The following is a 19,306-nucleotide window of genomic DNA, read 5'->3' on the forward strand; positions in this document are numbered from 1 at the left end:
ATTAGGCTGCAAAAGAATGCTGCACAGATGCAAATGAATCAAGGGAGCACGTCTGCAATGCCAATACTCACATGTAATAGTTGTGGCATAGATCACTTGATTGCCCAATGCCCCTATAACCCAAATGCGCCTAAAATCACACCCCTGAATTTGGTCGAAATTGCTAGTGTGACATCGCCAATACCACCCGTCGCACCTGCTTATGCGATTACACGGTCCATGCTTCAAGGGCCAGGCCATATCCTCGAAGAGAGAGATACCGCGTCAGTTATCCAAGCAAAGAAAAAGAAGACACGAAGGAAGAAGTCGCAGAATACGGAAAATTCAAAGCCAAGTTCCAAAACAAACATAGGAACAGGAGATGACCCCGTGTATATGAATGACCTCGAGGATGATTCAGATTCAATCGAGACAATGGAGACTAGAACCAATACCACAAAGGGAAAGACCGACAAAGAAAACCGTAACATGGAACCAAATGAAAACCGAATAAGAGAAAATCATAAAGAGCCTTTGAAAACACCACAAGTGTTTCCAAATCCAATCCAAGACCGCCAAGATAAACCGCAGGGGAAAAAAGGAAAGAATCGTAAAAAGAAGATTGGGACGTACCCAAACCCAGTAGACGAGATTAAGCAGGTGAAACATCTAAGAGGTTTAGTGGAAGAGACTCAAAGGAAACTAGAACCAGAACCCATGCAGGTCAAAATTCATGACACAGTGTTTCCCACGCAAGTTCATCCACCCCACATGAACCATAGACCGTTAGCCATATCTAGTATCATCCAAGAAGGGAGTGAGGACGGGACATCAGAAAGTGAGCATACACCCTTCTTGTTGGAAAGGATGTTTAATGAAGGAATACCTGATCCCATTGAGGAATATGAGATTCCATCCTCACCAGTTCCTAGTCAAGGACCTACACCCTGCAAAACGCCAATGAATGTTGCCAAACTAGTGGACTTCATGTCTTCTGAGGTCCGAACCACGATCATAGCAAAGCTGTATGGAGATCCTGAGTTATTCCTTGCACTTCGAGCATTCCTTAACGGAGAGCTACGAACGGGATTACCGCAGTTTGCGCAACCAAATAGGCCTGACTCGATTATGATTGATGAGGAAAATCATGTGCAATCACTTGACTTAGATGGACACGAGTCTGTGATCGAGGTACCCATTAACGAATTAGGGCAGTATTTTGAAGGCAACGAGTCTAATGCGACCCTACCCATCACTACCAAGGGATTAACTATAAAGGGAATTCTTGATGGTGGTGCGGGAGTTAGCATCGTTACAAAAGATTGTTGGGAATCCATGGGAAAACCCCGCCTCAGTGTTAGTACCATTGTGGTAAAGATGGCAAATGGTACCATAGCCAAACCTATGGGGATGCTCAAGGATCTTAAGATCAAAGTTCTAGGACACAAGGTACGACATACGCTCATTGTAATGGATTTCTCTAAACACCTTATGTCATATGAAATGATTTTAGGACGACCATTCATGAGGGAAGCACAAATGGTTCACGTTTGGTCTAAAAATCATGTCTATTTGCAATTCCAAGACTCTCTCCTTAGAGTGGATTTGGTGACTGGTAAGGTACACCCCTTAGGGAGTAAAACCATTATTGATCATCGCTCTGACACCACAGTTCACTCAGCCCCACTACAATGTTGTTACACTTGTAAGAAGGATACAGACATTGGCCAAGATTCTCCTTACATGGATGTGTTACCGGGTATGACTGAGTCGGACAATGTGGATTGGGTCCACCTAGCATCAACCATAGACACTTGGGGAAATAGGGGGACGACCTGGGTAACACCTGAGGGGGATGAAATGCCTATACCCTTAAATATGCTACAAGCAATGCATATCGCTTCTGACAAGACTCATCCTAAGGTAACGAAGAAAACATACAAGTGGGTCCCTAAAGCTTCTTTAGTGACCATACCTAGTGCTAAAAAACAGAAGCCTTGTAAGAAATGTACCACTCGCTCCAAGAAAAGTAAGAAAATGTTGCGATGGATCCCTAAACGACTATTGGAAGCCCAAGGCTACTATCAAGGAAATGATCAAATCTGGGTGCCAAAACGTAGATTGTGCTCTTACCTATCACCAGACCCAAGTGAGCCCAATCCCGTAGCTCCAAAACGAATCAATGATCGTGGAAAGGGAAAAATCACAGAACGCTACACACCCGCTCCAGAGCTAGTTTGGGTACCAAAGAAAGAACGATTGGTTCCACCTAGCTTAGGAAGGGGGGAGTCCCATGAGGCTTCTAGCTCCTCATGTAATACATCCATAGAGGTAAAAGCTTCTACACAGCCTCCATCTATAGTAGTGGACCTCCATGAAGCTACAAAAGAATCCACACCTCCCAATGTTCAAGAATCACCTGATGAACCACTTCAAGTTCGATCCTGGGAGAGTACCTTACCACCCTTGCAACTTGACGAGGCACCTAGGGTAATAGAAAACTACTGGCAAAAATCCTCACCTATTACCAACTGGAACAATTGGTTTCAAAGGGTGACAAGCTCATTTCAAACGGTATGATCTACCCAAGGAAGGGGGGAGTGTTTGCTGACAGTCATCATTCATTTGTTTCCCTCTCAACCTTTTTCCCTGACCTCTCAATTCCAATCTTAGGGAATGTACATATAAAGCTTTATACTCACAAAAAAAAAAGAAGAGCAAGAGCAATTAGCAAACGAGTATGGACATTAAAGTCAAAACATTGACTCAGACCTACACATGTCACATTTGGTACAGTGAAACAGAAACCTATGCCATAAAACACCTTTGATCCTCATCACTTGAGTGATGGAGGGTAGGTGAGATTAGTACGATAGGAGTGTTTCTGTTTTAGAGTTGAGTGATTAGCAAAGATCTCTTTTCCCACTAATGTGCCTCCTGGAGGTAGTCCTTTTGTTTTCTAGTGTGTACAGGAGCGTGTTGCTATTGATAGAATTTGGACCTTCATGGAACCTTCAAATCAAGCACGACCATCAACACAAACAGGTGTTTCTTGTCCATTAGCATTGCCGTTATCTTTTTGCATCTATGATTGTTTGCTTTGATTGTGATTGGTAGCATAATATTCAGTGCATTTGCTTAGTATCAAACATTTAATTCAATGTAATGTTTTGTCATAATCACTTGTCTAGGTTTAAAAATCAAGCAGTCCGACTAAGCTAGTTTGACCAAGTTAGGTGTTAGAGATCTTCTCTTAATACCATGGGGAATGCCTTCCTAATAAGCAATGGTTACTTAGGTTCTTAATCCGATTTAGGCAGCATTGTATGAAATGTACTAAGGCTTTCTAGTGGGCTTAACCCTATTGACCTTTAGCTTAAGTATTATAAAGGGAGTTTACTAATGTGATGAGCCTGGGGAATGTAACAATGTTATATGACCTCCCAAAGTTACAAAATTAAAATGCTGAAAATGAACAAACAAAAAATCAAAGTGCCACAATGTAAAATCTTACGCTGGAAGAGAAATCCTGGCTTGAATTGGTACTTCACTCACATGTATCGCCTATGGTACTAGAGCCCTAGAGGTTCCCAGTGTGGGCGCTTTTCCTTGAAAAGCAAAAAACCCAAGGCATACAAAATAAGCACACACATCATAATTGAATCAATGTGAAAAGACTTTGGGGGGTCAAAGAAAAAGTAATCAGTCAGGCGATGATTTCATGAGAAATTCCTTTTATGGTAGCTTAACTACAAGGTTTTCTAGATATAGCCTCTAGTCAGCCCTCGAACATGAATACTTGGCTCTCGCGATTAAACAACTTAATTGACCACAGAAAATTAAGAAGCTTACCCATGGTATTAATATTCGATCTCTAGTGCCTTTTGACCGTCAAATTAGAGACCCCAGACTTGTTTAATTTTCTACCTTTACATCTGTTTATGCATTTGATTACATTGCAATTTAATGTTCATTGCTAACAAATTGTTTGAAATTCTTTTACCAATCAATTTGTCTACCTAAAACTGCATATGCTTTTTAAGAGAATGCAATTACTGTGGCAATGTTGTTTGATTTTGCAGTGACTAAAGAAGGCTAAGGACATTCATCTCAAATGCTCTTCCACCTCGACGAACCAGCTTCAACTCAATAGCTTCCGAGGACGGAATCTACATCAGGAAGGGGGGCATGTTACCCTCGTGGCTCACGGACACCCTATCGCCTATGACGGACACTGTAACCATATTATGTATTATTTAGAGTCAAGTACCGGGCTTGTCGGACCAATAGGGAAAGGTAGAGTGATCGCCGATGAGAGGCGCACTCTAACACGAACATGCTAGGGTTAGTTGGCTAAGCATGGGCGCCCAAGTGTGAATGGGGTGAGCTCCTATAAAAGCCAACTAAACCTAATTTTTACTCATTCTTTCATTTGTGCAATAGAAGAGTGCTCTTGCTCCATCTCCATCTTCTTCTTCTTCTTCACCTCCTTGTGTGTGTGTGTGTGTGAGAGAGAGAGAGAGAGAGAGAGAGGGAGAGTGTGTGTGTGCGATCGAGCATTACGAAGGCACGACGGCGGCGAAGCGGTTGAGCGCGGCATGACTGCAGCTTCTTCTTCATCGCGGCGAGGAATCCACCACGAAGGCGAGCGTAGAGCGGTGAGTGACACACCCTTTGTTTTCTTGAGCTTGCTAGTTTAGGCTTGTTGTGTGCTTGGAGCCGTTTGTGGCTCGCACACGGTGTATTGGCAAGTCCCTTGCTTCGACAGTGCGGCAAGGAGCGCACAATGCTCTTCCACCTCGACGACCCAGCTTCAACTCAATAGCTTCCGAGGACGGAATCTACATCAGGAAGGGGGGCATGTTAACCCTCACGGCTCACGGACACCCCATCACCTACGACGGACGTGTATTATGTATTATTTAGAGTCAGGTACCGGGCTTGTCGGTCCAATAGGGAAAGGTAGAGTGATCGCCGATGAGAGACGCACTTTAACTTGGACATTCAAGGGATTAGTTGGTTAAGCATGGGCGCCCAAGTGTGAATGGGGTGAGCTCCTATAAAAGCCAACTAAACCTAATTTTTACTCATTCTCTCATTTGTGCAATAGAAGAGTGCTGTTGCTCCATCTCCATCTCCATCTTCTTCTTCTTCACCTCCTTGTGTGTGTGTGTGTGTGTGTGTGTGAGAGAGAGAGAGAGAGAGAGAGAGAGAGAGAGAGAGAGAGAGAGAGAGAGAGAGAGAGAGAGAGAGAGAGAGAGAGAGAGGGAGAGTGTGTGTGCGAGCGAGCATTACGAAGGCACGACGGCGGCGAAGCGGTTGAGCGCGGCACGACTGCAACTTCTTCTTCATCGCGGCGAGGAATCCACCACGAAGGCGAGCGTAGAGCGGTGAGTGACACACCCTTTGTTCTCTTGAGCTTGCTAGTTTAGGCTTGTTGTGTGCTTGGAGCCTTTTGTGGATCGCACACGGTGTATTGGCAAGTCCCTTGCTTCGACAGTGCGGCAAGGAGAGCACACCGATGACACGACTAACCCGTAGGTGCACGTAGGCAATCTCGTTAGCTTGTCAAGCTGAGACCAATCTACACATACGCACTTTTATGATACATCAATCACTAACCCTGGTAGAATGCAACCCACCCTATCCCTTAACTCTCACAACACAGTTTACACGTCCAATGAACTCAAAATCGCATCAAACTTACTAGGTACCATCCTCTCACTAGGACATACTTACCTATAAGTCTAATCTCACCAGATTTGAACCCTAGCTATCTCGAATGCTGTCGCGTTATACCAACAGTTCATAATCCAAAAGTGGGTGAAACTTAAGTTTATCAGTATCTATGTGTAGCTAATCTCTTTCTCATTCCATGAATCACTTGATTATTGAAAACAGACACCGTTTGTGCTACTTACAAGCAAAACAAGCTCGAGGAAGAATTGATCGCAATCAACTTGAAACGGCGAATGCGTGGCGTGGGCATGTAGCTCTCGGAGAGACTATCGCGGTGGTGTGGTCGCGTCGTGAATCCGGTGAGGGAGAAGTGCGTAGCGAAGAGGATAAGACACACTCACTCTCTCTCTCTCTCTCAGACTCGTACGACACAGGATTAATTCAAATGTTATTCAAAAAATGGTTCTAAGGAGGCTTTTATACTTTATTCACCTTAGCTCAAAAAATGTACATGGGGTTCTCTTGCTCATGATTACAAAAGTGGGAATAATTTTGAGTCCTGACTAACTGACTAATATTTACATAATCCAGACGAATGGATCAAACTGATAAGACGTCTTTGACATTAAAAATGGAATTTGATATGCTTTACAAATGGGCTCATTACAACAGTTGGACCAATGGGGCTCCAACACTCCCCCCCTCCTAGTTCATGTCTACCACGACATGATCGTCTTTGTCTTTATTGTTGTTGTCGCCTTTCTTGAGTGATTTGCTGTAGAAACGCATCATAGCGCATAGAGTCACTTGCCATTAATGGGCCAAATTTTTTTGACTTATACATGAAGAAGCCCATGTAAAATGCTTCTTCAAATGTCTAGAGATGGTAGCTTGGCAGAAACATCAGCCGTTTGAAATAAGCATACAATACTGGCTCTGTCGGTGGCCCACTTAGATCGTATGACAATTCTGAGATGCTTCTTTCAGTATTGATATACTCTGATGTCTAGCTTTCTGAGAAGGTTGTGAGACAGGCCAAAAATGTGCGAGCTATTTTACATAGCATCTTGTAGGATAGGTCAGGAGAGCCTCCGAATTCTGCTATGGCGCCCTGCAAGGTTTTCACCATGTAAGAACCGGATATTCTCTCTCCCTCTGCTGGCCCTGGCATTACTGGATAATTCAGCCATGTCGGATTTCTGCTCTGTAGTGCTTTATGTTGGCTGTAGGTGTATGCTCGGGGAGTTGGGAAAAACGTTCTGTCATTCCTCAGCTCAGGCGGTGCGTTGACTAAGTGGATCAAGTTATGAGGATGGTCCAATAGCCATTGACGCCTCCACTTTGGCTGGCTGTCCACTATTCTATTTTTCCGTTCCCTATCTTGTACTTCTCCTTCAAATACTGGCACTTGTTCTTCTTTTTCGAGCTGCCGTTGATGTGTTAGAGTCTCATACTTCAGCAGAGCATAAGGTAACATAGGCGCATTCCATTCTTGCCGTAGCTCTGCTGCTGTTCTGCCCGATTTGGAAAGCCCTTGTAGCAACTCCTTTTCGAGTTGCATAGCCTTGTACCATATCATTTCTGTTTGCTTTTCCATCTGCTCGGCTAGCCTTTGCTCTTCCATCTTCGTGACTGAATCTTCTTCTGTCTCTTGGTCTTTGGAGCCGGTTTGATCAGTCTGCGTATGTGCCTCCTGTTCATTTGAATCTTCGTCGTACTCATCTTGACCCCCATAAACTTTGGCGAGTCCAGCCAAATTAGTTGTTACTGGCTCCATGTGCACTCGTCCCTGTCCTTGGGGCTTCCTTGCACTTTGTAGACTTGCGATTTGTGCGGTCATTGTTCTACTATTGATTTGTAGAGCTTGAAATTCCATGTCTTTTTTGGCGTCCGACTCCTCTAACTGTTTTCTCCTGATATGCAGGTTTTCATTTTCTTCCCTGAGTGATTTGGAAACAATGCTTTCCATTTCACTGTCAGGAGCTGGTCCTTGTTGTTGTTCACTTTGCAAATCTGAAATTTGTTGTTGTTGTTCACTTTGCAAATCTGAAATTTGTCTTTGTAGTTCACTTTCTGCTCTAAGCGCACTTTCAGCAATCATTAAACGCTGTTTTCTTTCTAACTCCAGCTCCCTCTTTAGTGCAGCCACTTCTTCTTCTGGATGGACTACTGGTGTTGTTGGTAGCGACGTTTTTTGCTTTTTAGCGCGTTCGATTTCTCTTGCTTGGATATCTGTTACTGCTCTTAAATCTTTGACTTCAATTTGTAAGTCATCGATGACGACTTGCAAACTTGTGATGGCCTCTAGCGCATCTTGCTTTTCCTTTTCCAACTGTTGGATGTGTTCGTCTCTTTCACTGACATCTTCAAGGAACACGTTTATTGTATCTTCACATATGGCATTGAAGTCTTCTGATTCCTGTAAATTGTCCTTGAGAAGATTTATTGTGCCTTTGAGCCCCAATATTTCAGTATCTCTGATGCTGATCAGCTTTAGAGTGTCTTCCCTTTGCTCTTGCAGTCTCTGAACTTCCTCATCAGTTTTTTGTAGCTTCATTTTGTTGGACCGGTTCTGATCAGCTAACCATTGACTGTGCAGTCTTGTTCGGTTTAGTATTGTCGCCATTGACTCCAAATCTTCATCTATAGTAGCTTCCAGCTCAATTTCTTGAGAGGAGGAAGCTTTATCTTTAAACTGATCCACCACCTTTTGCTTGCCTTTATCACTTTGTGATATGGTTCCAGTGTTTTGGCGTCTATCTGTTCCTTCTTCTTCTTCCTGTTCACTGGGCGGTGTGTGAACTCTGTCATCTCGATGTGAGCTTTCTGAATGCGAAGTAGAGTCAGCAGGTGGGCTAGATTGCCTCTCACTTGTATCTGGCCTTGGAGATGGTGGCGGTGTCTCCTAATCACGTGAAGTCGGCCTCAGCTGATCTCTCAAAGTTTGGAGATCCTCCTCTTCTAGTAGCAGTTCTGGCTCATCCCTCGCATTTCTTTCTTGGATGTATTTCTCGAACCAGCCCAGCTCAAAAGCTGGGTTGTTTAATCCATTCTTCGTTCTCAGTGTGAAAGTGCTACTAGACGGTTTCCAAGTGGCGCCTACATCGCCTCGCAGAGATCTTTCTAGAGCAAACCCTTCTAGCATCCTTTCCATCTTTGCTATCTTCTGCAACCTGGTGTTGTTTTCCATTTCCGCTTTTCGCTTCTTTAGTCGGGCATCTTCCTCTTCAGTTCTTTTTTCTTCAGCCATCTTTTCTTGTGTACTTCTTGTCACTCTTTCCAGCTTGCGTCCTCCAATGGTATTAATAGATGTCGGTACTTTCCTTTGTGATCCGTCTTCGCTATTTTCCCTTAATACCAGCCAGTCATTCTGATGAGGGGCAGGTGGCAACTGATCTGCCGCGCCTATGGCATGGTATATTACTCTGGTTAGGACTTCTCCTCCTGCAATGTAATTGGGTATGTCCTGCCTTAGCTTTGTCATTTCTTCAAACGGATATGACGCGTGATCTATGTAGAACTCACGGGTCATTCCCATAGCCCATGTCAATGTGGTTGAGATGCTCCCGTGCGGTGTAGTGTATCTTGGCGGCCTTTTGCTGTAGCTCAACAAACACTGACTGTAGATCTGTGTCAGCTCTCTTACTTCTGGGTTTGCTATGAGTTCGAAAGAAGGTAGTTTGGACTTTTGCAAGTAAATTGTGAGATTTTTTCTTCTTTCTCTCATGTTTGCTCCTTGATCTGACAGTTTCAATGCCTCTTTGATGATCTCTTTGGTGATCTGGATCTCCATCACTTCATTATCCATGCCTGCCACTCTGCAAGTTCCATATTCTTGGATAGTCTCTATTAGATGCTGTACCCTCTTGAAATCTATCCCTATTGGTGGTAGTGACACAAAGTTCCACAAGCCGACTTTTTTGAGCCATGACCTTTGCGGTGATCTTTTCAAGTAATTCTCTGCCTCCTTGGAAATCATCACCGTATCCACTAAGTTTCTTTTGTCATCCACATATGAACCTTGATATATCTGAAAGGCCGTTGCTTGTTGCACATCTGAAGGTATCCATGTGGCTGCTGGCTTTAAAGAATTGGGTAGAAGTGCATAGGGTGCTGCACCTTCCGTTGCCAAGTTCTTGCCTTTTCTTTTTCCCTGAGAAGCCTCCATAGATCCTGTCATCACAATTATCAGTTAATGCACAAACATAGTACTACTCTCCTAAATTGATTACCACTTAATCATGCATCTAGATGAGCCTTCTTAATCCCAAGATTAGTTAAGATAAAATGTTAGCAGACAGACAAGTTCTTCCATTGTGCGACTTTGGCGGCTTTAAATTGATGTTGTTGGTGAAGGAGAACAAGTCCAAATGCCTTGAAACTTTGTGTGGTGTATTCTCTCATGGAATGTAAGGTCACTCCATAAGCCAAAGCTCAAAATCTGTCCCTTTGCTACTTTTTCTTAGTCTATCGTGATAGACTGCCATTTTTTGATCTGGGTCCTTTTTTGCAGTTGTGACTCCACCACTTGGTTTCCCATACCTTGCAGATGGTCTGATCCCCTTTTCACCTCAAATGAATGTCAAGTGACCCCTTTTTGGATCAACTCCAAATTTTCCAGATTCCCTTCATAGAGATGTTGGTCTATCTCCTTCATTTTGTGTTGTTTTGGGCTCAAACTTAGTGGGTGGTCATGTTGCATCATGTTGAAGACAGCTGCTAATTCAGATTTTTGATAAGATGGTCCAGTATCCCTCTACTTGGTCTATCGCGATAGACTGGGACTTAGTGCCAGTTTGTCATTTTCTGGCTTTGTGACCATCTGTCTGCCTTCTCCCAATTGATGCAAGGTTTCTTGACCCCTTATATGTAAATTTTACATGTCTGCCCTTGAGAATTTCTATTCTGACTCTGAGTTGTCTGCATGTCTTTCTCAGCTTGCTATATGAGTCCATCTTGGCACCAAATTTGGTGTACTGCCTTCATTTGCTTCCCCAAGTCTAGCTTATAAAAATTTGAAAAGTCTTTCCCCCCAAAACTTGTTGCAGCAAGTTTATCGCGATAGATTGAGCTTTTTGGCCAAAATAGATTTTTCTGGCACTTTGACTTGATATTGGTGGTTAACATTCCTTGTTAGCACCCCTCATGAAGCCAAAGTCATATTTTCCCTTATCTAAGTGCAAGTTCAAGTCTATCGCGATAGACTAGGCACTTTGTCATTTTTACTAGTTTTTTGATGTTAGTTGACATTCGTGGTGTTAATAGGCCCTCCTAGACACACACATCAAGTTTTAATCAATTTAGCAGAATGTACTCCTTGTTTGCAGCACTTAGCTGGTCTCGAAGTCGAAGTAAACCACTTAGGTGATAGTCGCGGCTCCTTTTGGTCTTTGTATGATTCCGGCTGTCTTCTACTTCCTTTTGACCTTCCATCCAAGCAGTCGGTTGTTGTTTTGGTGTTTGAAACACCAAGAACGACCATTTGGACGTCTTTGTGGCCTGTTGCCGGCATTTGCCCTAGTGGAAGAACTTTTTTTCCTGAGTGGACACATTCCATCTCGTAGTTGACCTCCTTTGGATGTTCCTTGTTGAATTTGGTGTAATTTTGTCACTTGGTCGGCCCGTTAGAGTATCATGACGCTTTGTGCGGTTTTTGTCAGATAGGGACTTTAGGCTCCGTTTTGACGAACTTTTTCATAATCTAATCCTTCAGTCGGTTTGTCGAGGTCATTGGCTTGTTGTCTATGAATTTTGGCTCATTTCCGATCACCTTGGTTTTGTTGCCCATTTGCAAGTCCTGCTAAATTAGGGTTTTCTGAGCGGCTTCCTTCACGCTTACCGAGGTCATAGGCTCGATCCCTAAGCTATTAGCATTGTGCCTTTCACTTTTGGTCCCATTTGGTGGCCTCTAGGTCTCCCTAACAACCATTCTACCGTATGTGTGCACAGGTTGTGATTGTGATGCCGGCTAGGTTTTGCGACTAACTGAAGTAAACAACACTTAGAGTCAGTGTTGACGAGCATACCTCTCATATCTGATGTCGATCTGGCGACCGTGCGCGATGGATGAGCTCCTGGAATTCTCAACTGCTGTAGGGATCTCTCTCACTCTCACTATGGAAAATGACTCAAATGAGGGATTTCTAGCCTAGTCTCTCTATATGTAATCGAGACTCCGACACCAAATTTTCCCATCTTTTACCTGTGGCCATAACTTTTTGCGAGATGCGGTTTAGGCTCGTAAATTTCCTGATTTGGACTTCGGTTGCTCCAATTTTACCATTTTTGTAGATTTCTCCTTTTGGAGGTCCCTTCATGACGGTGGTCATTTTGCTCTGTCACCTTTGCAATCCTTATTTTTTCTGTGTCTTCTTTACCTCGCTCTGATCAGGCGTCTCTTCTTTTGTGTTTCCATCTGGATTGTGGATTTTTTCTATAATTTTTGCTAGAAAATGGCTAAAATAAAGCAAATAAATCCCAAAATAACCCGAAAATAACAATTCTAACCTAGAAAAATACCAATGAGAAGAAAAACACTTTTTAGCTCACTTTTCTCTCGTCTATGTACAATCTCGCTCACTATCGTCAACCTTGGCCTATTTTTTGCCGTTTTTAGATAGTTTTTGGCCAGATTTGACTCTCTTTATAGTCTATACACATCCCTAGGGGCTCATGAATGATGATTTGGTCCCCGATTCTAATTAATTACGAGGGCATATTCTTTTTCCAAAAATCACACAATAAAACGCAAAAAATGGTTGAAAAATTGCTCACAAACATTGCCCTCTAATATATGACATGATGAGTCCGCATTTGGAATGCCTCCCCCCCTCCTAGTCGGAGTCCTCCCGGACGACAGGGTATCGTCAAGGGTATGTGTTGTGCATGGGTTTGAACTCGTGCTAATGCAGGCCTTGTAATATAGCCCTATATGCATGTACGGTCAATGCATGTAGAAAGAATGTATGCAGTGCAAGAGGAAGGTATAAGCGATTCGCTTATTGGCATTTGTCGTCGAGGTTTCCTGTGATATCTTGAATTGGCTGGAAGATTTTCTTTGCAAGTAGTAGTTGTAACTCCGCCGCCCGTTGTTTGATTGTTTTCCACTGGTTTTAAATTGGCGTATGTGGTTCCTTTGAAATCGCTATTGTCGTATCTAGTGGAACATTCTCTCTTGCTGCCTTGATGATTTGTGTCTGATACATCCTTGTAGTTTTCGTTGTTGATTCTGTTTGTTTCCTCGTGCTATTTGTATGATGTTGCTTGACCTTGACGGTTGTAGATAGCTGCACGATTGTCATCTTTGTCCGCCCTTCTTTTGTCGTTGGCTCGTTTTGAATTGGCACTTTTGGCCTCCATACCAATATAGTCCGTTGCGTATTTGACAGATTGACTATGTTTCTTTGAAGATTTGCTGGCTTTCGGTGTTGTGTCTGTTCTTCAAACTCCTCTTTTATAGGAATTAGGCTATCACGCCTTATCCACACTTTGTATTGCCGCTTTTGATGTAATTGTGCCTCGGTCAGCTCTGTACGCCGTACCCAAACTTGCCCGGTTCCCTGCATGGTTGCTGATTTTTGATAAGACGTTGCTGGACTTGTAAACTTTGTTTATTGTTGGACAGATTTTTGCGGTTGTATTGACTTTTGTTTCCTCCTTGATATGAATTGGTTATATGATAAGAAGGGTTCTAAAAAGTTTTCCTTTCTGAACAGTGCCTCATTCGTATCCAAATCAATGAATACCCTGTTAGCTTTCATCCATGACACTGCTAAGATACACGGAGTTGCTGACCTACTTGGTGGCTGTACATGGAATTTTGTAGTGTACAGGTGTGCCTGCACTGTGATTGGTATTATAATAGACCACATCGTGGTCACCTCATCACCCGACGCTACTTTCAACCTGTGTGTCTCTGGAATCGTCTTCATTGGTCCAAGTTTATGAAAGAGCTCAAAGCTGATGACATTCATTTTTGCTCCAGTGTCAAGCAATGCATAGATTTCAACTTGTTTTGTGCCTGCATAAGCTTTTATGTAAGGACTACACCATGTCGTTGATGATGCTATTGTCCTGAGCCCTAAGGTTTGTCATGGTCTTTTCTAATTCGCCGCTTTGTATATCCGCTTCGATTGTTTGGGATGTTGAAAGAGGATATTTGTCAGTTATCATTGGGGTGACCATGTTTATTTTCCTGAGAAACTGCTTTCGTTTAGCAATCCGTTCCTTTGCTTCTTGTTGTGCCTGGTCTTGAATTCGTTGTTGTTCCTGTCTATATGTTTTGTCATAATGCAGTTGAAACAACATTTCCGGTGTTAAAGGGAGATGATATTTTTTTAAACGACACCCACTAATCCAGTTCGGCATTTCTTTTCCATCTAGTGTCGACAGTTTTACTGCTCCGCTGGACGATATTTTTTGGATCAAATAAGGTCCCATGCCCCTTTTCTTTATCTTTTTGGCATGCTGTTTAAGGGTGTATACTAAGACATAGTCACCCGTTTTAAAGTCCTTGTTCTTGACATGTTTGTCAAAAAACTCTTTCTGTTGTCTTTTTTTTGCATAGATAGCCGCTACAGCGTTGAGTCGTAACTCATCTAATTTTTCAAGGTCCTCTAACCGCTCTGAAAGTTCATGCCCCGTCCAGTCCAACTGTTTTGCTACCCTTAGTGTGGGGATCAAAAAGTCAACAGGCAATATTGCATTTAACCCATATACCATATTAAATGGTGTAGCATTGAGTGTTGTTTTATATGCAACTCGATAAGCCCACAATGCCGAATAGAGCATCTGATCCCAATCTGTTCTTGTTTCACTAACCAGTTTCGTGAGAACCGTGCACAATACTTTGTTGGTCGCTTCCGCTTGGCCATTGGCTTGTGGATGATAGGGTGCAAATTTGCGATGAATTACCATAAAATCATTTAAGAGATGTTGGATAACTTCATTTACAAAGTTTGTCCCTCTATCACTTACCACCTCGATTGGAAGGCCATAACGTGTAAACACATATTTATATAAGAATTGTGCCGTGGTTCTAGCATCTGCTTTCGTTGTGGCTTTTGCTTCCACCCATTTGGTCACGTAGTCCGTGGCCACTATGATATATTGTGCTTGTGAACGATACGCTGGTGGAGTGATAGGACCAACAAAGTCCAATCCCCATTTAGCGAATGCTCGAGCACTCATCATTGGTTTTAAAGGCATTTCGTCTCTTTTAACTAGTACCTTAGTGCGTTGACATTAATCACACCTTTTCACGAATTCTGCTGCGTCTTGAATCATGGTCGGCCACCAAATCCCTGCAACCATAATGATTTTTACGGTTCTCTTTGCTGAAAAATGACCACCTGCTATGCCTGCATGAGCCTGTTCCAATAATGGAGAGTAGTCATTTTCATGAGGAACTAACCTCAGCTGGTCATCAGTTCCTCTTTTATACAATTGGTCACTAATGATGGTATACCTATTCGCTTCGATTTGTAAAGCCTTTTGTCTGGCTTTAGAAAAATCTCCTGGCAGCTCCTTACTAGTCAAATAATCCACAATAGCATGACTCCATGAGGGTGCTACTGTCACTTGGTATAATGTGGCATAATCCATAGTGGTATTGGATGTGCAAAAGTCGTATTTCTTGATGTAATTGGCTACATCGCCTACCATTCCTGGCCAATACACTCCAAGTCTTCTTAATTGTGCATACATCATTTGATTTCCTCTATGGAATCCCCCTGTTTGTGTGTAGGCCTCCTCTAGATACGCTTCGTACTCCTCTAGGCCTATACACAATCTTAGAATCCCATCGTTTCCATAATGGTACATTCTTCCCGCAAGCATTGTGTAATTTCGTGCTTGTCTAATGTCTTCCACCGTGTGTTTGTCGTCAAGATTCATTCCATATGTCAGCAACGGAATAATTTGCTCTGACCATTTCGGTACCATCTCTATATTAAACAGGTATGCGTCTAGGAGATCATCATCTACTCTGGTAGCTTTTTCGCCATGTAGTAATCGAGAAAGGTGGTCTGCTCTTTGATGAGTTTTTCCTTTCTTAACCACTACCGTAAAATCAAACTCCAGCAACACAATGAACCATCTTACAATTCGTCCCGTGTTGCAAGGTTTGTTTACTAAGTATAAGAGTGCTTGATGATCCACAAAGAATGTGAATTTGTTCGCGAGTAAGTAATGCCGAAATTTCTTTACGGCATATATCATACCCAATCCTTCTCTTTCAGTGGTAGTATAATTCTTTTCTGCACTGTTGAGTTGTCTACTATCATAACTGATTGGAAAATCTGTCTTTCCCTCATCTGGTTGTGCTAGTATACAGCCTATTGCAAATGCCGAAGCATCTACATGTACATGGAAGATCTTTGACCAATCTGGATTGGTGCAGATACCAATGCATCTTTTAATTTCTGGAATGACTCCTCACATTCATTTGTCCAAATGAAGAGCGTGATTAGACTATACAAGGGTTTTGCTATTACAGCGTACATGTAGATAAAACGTCGATAGTATCCACAATGTCCCATAAATGATTGTACCTCTCGTACAGTGTTTGGTCTTGGCAATTCTATGATCACCTTCACCTTGTCTTCATCAGTGGTAATTCCATTAGCCGACACTATGTGGCCTAAGATTTTACCTTGTCGTACCATGAATACGCATTTTTCTAGGTTGAGGCAAATCCTATACGTTCTGCATTTTCCGAATACCTTTCTCAGATGATCTATATGGTCTTCTCTCAATAGCGAATAGACACACAAGTCGTCCATGTAAATATCCAAGAATTTTTGCAAGTATTCTTTAAAAGCGTGTGTCATTAATCTTTGAAATGTGGCTGGAGCATTAATCAAGCCAAATGGCATTACCCTAAACGCATATATGCCCCATTCTGTTGCAAATGTTGTTTTGTATTGATCTTTTAGTTTGACCCCCAATTGGTTATAACCAGAGAATCCGTCCATAAAGCTATAGGCTTGCTTGCCAGCCACTCGTTCCAGGACGTGTTTAGTGATAGGTAGAGGGTAGTTGTCTCTTATAGTTGCTGCGTTTACCTTCTTGAGATTTACACACACTCATAATTTCCCGTTTTTCTTAGGTACCACCACTATCGGGGACACCCAGTCCGTGTGTTCTATCTCATAAATAAATTCAGCCTTCATAAGTTTGTCTATCTCCTCTTTTATCTTTTTGGCGAATGTCTCATTGTACGTGTATGGACGTTGTTTGCTTGGCTTTGCATCAGACTTCAGAGGGATTGAATGTTCACAAATGTTAGGATCCACTCCCTTCAAATCTCTGTACGACCAGGCAAATACATCTCGAAATTCCTTAAGTGTTTTGATCCGTAAGTCCTCCTCTTCTCGACCTAGATCTGTGGCAATGTAAGCAGGTCGAAGATTTTCTCCTGGCTCTGCTAAGTCTATTTTCTTGGCGTTCTTTGGCCCGTCGTAGGACTTGTTTGATTTAGGCTCCCTCATTGGTTGCTGAACCACCAATCTTCTTTCCTGAATGGTGTACTTACAATAGTGAGGAGGTACATCTATCTTTTTACTCCTATCACTAGCGTTTGTTCCATCGCTACTTTCCATTTCAGTTGTCCATACATTTTTAATTTTTTGTTTCCACTCATTGTATCTCGTTTTCCATTCAATTTTCGTCATAATTGGACTACCATAGACATTCAGTTTTTCTGTTGGAACTCATTTTTTTGGTTTGCTGGTTTTCTTAGGTTTCAACAGTCTAGACTTAAATCTTGAGTCTTTAGCAACCTTAAGAAATCTTCCTGACACTTTATCCTTAGCAAAATCAACAGCATGAATGTTCATAAGGAAATGTGTCTTACCCTCAAACTCCGGCATGGGTCTCAACCTGGTTGGTGTACTGATGTGGTGTCGTTTCCTCTTGTATCTTTTTTGACGTCTCTCATTTTGGTTTGGGAAATTGTAGAAGACGTCATTGTCTTGATCTTGATTGTCGTCTCCCTCTGTATTTTCCGACTTCTCGTCATCCGCGTTGTCCTTGTTTTCACTTTGATCAGAAGAATCATAAAATTCTTCTCCTTCCTGCTTGATTTCTTTAGTGGGGATGTCCACATAGCCCACTATCTTAATCTCAAGTTTCATTTCTGTTTTATGGATCCTCGTATTCTCAGTATCTACCTCGTTCTTGTCCTCCTCCACAATTTTGCTCAACATGTAGTATGGTATGATATCGTAGCCATTCTCATCACAAAATTTGGTGGGAGTGACTTCATTGACGCATACATCCAATGTAGCTAAAATTTGAGACCATTCTAGGGGTTCGAGCTTCTCTTCAGGAAAAGGTTCTCGTATATAGGCATCGTCCTCCAAGACCCTCTCTAGTGTCCTTTCATCGTGGTCAAATTCACTACATTGAGATGCCCCACACATCCATATCTCTTTTTTCTTACAAAGCCACGCTGGGACTTTTGATCCACTAATGGTGGTTGAGTCAAATTCTTCCACAGGGGTTCTCGTGACATCATGGTAGCTATGATTTTTCATGTTTACGCATGTAGTAGTTTCAGCATGTCTTAGATACAAATAATCATACCCCCAGTCCTGCACCATTTTGAGTTGCCTCATGAACGGCCTACCAAGGATAATTTCATAGTTGTTCTTCTTGCCGAAATCTACTATGGCAAAGGTATGTTCGTACTCTATGCCATAGGAAGATACCACGATTGCCTCAAGCAATCCTATAGGCTTTTCTATGTGCCCATCCACCACTTGCAATTTCATTCTAGTTGTTCGTATTGCTGGTTTTCCCCATTTTTCCCATAACAATTTGGTCGCAATGGCAATGCCACCTCCACTATCAAGTATTGCCTTAGTTTCTATGCCATTATACTCAACTGGTAGGGTCGTGTTGCCGTCTTCACCCTCACAATACTCTCCTACCTTATTGAGTGGCACTGGTCTAGTGTTGACTTTCTTCGGTTCTGTGTCATTAAGCTCGGTTTCGAAGAACTTAAGAGGTGTACTTATGCCAAATTTTTCAAGACATTTGCCCACTTCCGTCCACATGCTTGGCCTAATTTTTAGAAATTCTGCCAATGTGATTGTACACTTGACCGGAGTGGTCAACAAGTCTGTCAGGATTTTAGTGTCCAATTGATTTGAACCGCCTATTCTCTGAGAAGGTACTCTTCGAATTTCTGATCTTGCCTCATAGTCCCCCATATATGATGGCAAAGTTCTGAGAGATTGTGGTCTGCTAGCTTTGGATGCAACTGAACCATTATCCCCTTGAAATGATTTAACGTCCAAATCCCATGGAGTCTTATTCAAGTTCAGCTCCGAGAAAGGCGCTGACTCGACTGTTTTTGTCTCATTTTTTTCTTGAGCTGTTCGCATCGTTTTCCATAGCTCTTCAGGACAATTTTCTTCCACAATAGGCGAATATGGTGGAAAATCTTTCAGTGATTCATCAATGCTATTAGGTACGTCTTTTGCATCCTCTACATCCGGCAAGGATTTAATGTTTTCTATCTTGCCGGGTATCCTTTGTTCGGTTTTGTGAGGTGTTTCATGGTTTGGTGGTTTGATAACTCTATCTCCCGCTTCCATAGGTGGAGGATCCAGTAAAGCTTGTGCAGTTTCAATTAGTTGTTTGC

The sequence above is a fragment of the Adiantum capillus-veneris genome, chromosome 29 (genome assembly GCF_014529385.1).
Source record: "Adiantum capillus-veneris isolate H3 chromosome 29, ASM1452938v2, whole genome shotgun sequence".
In the NCBI taxonomy this organism is placed as follows: domain Eukaryota; kingdom Viridiplantae; phylum Streptophyta; class Polypodiopsida; order Polypodiales; family Pteridaceae; genus Adiantum; species Adiantum capillus-veneris.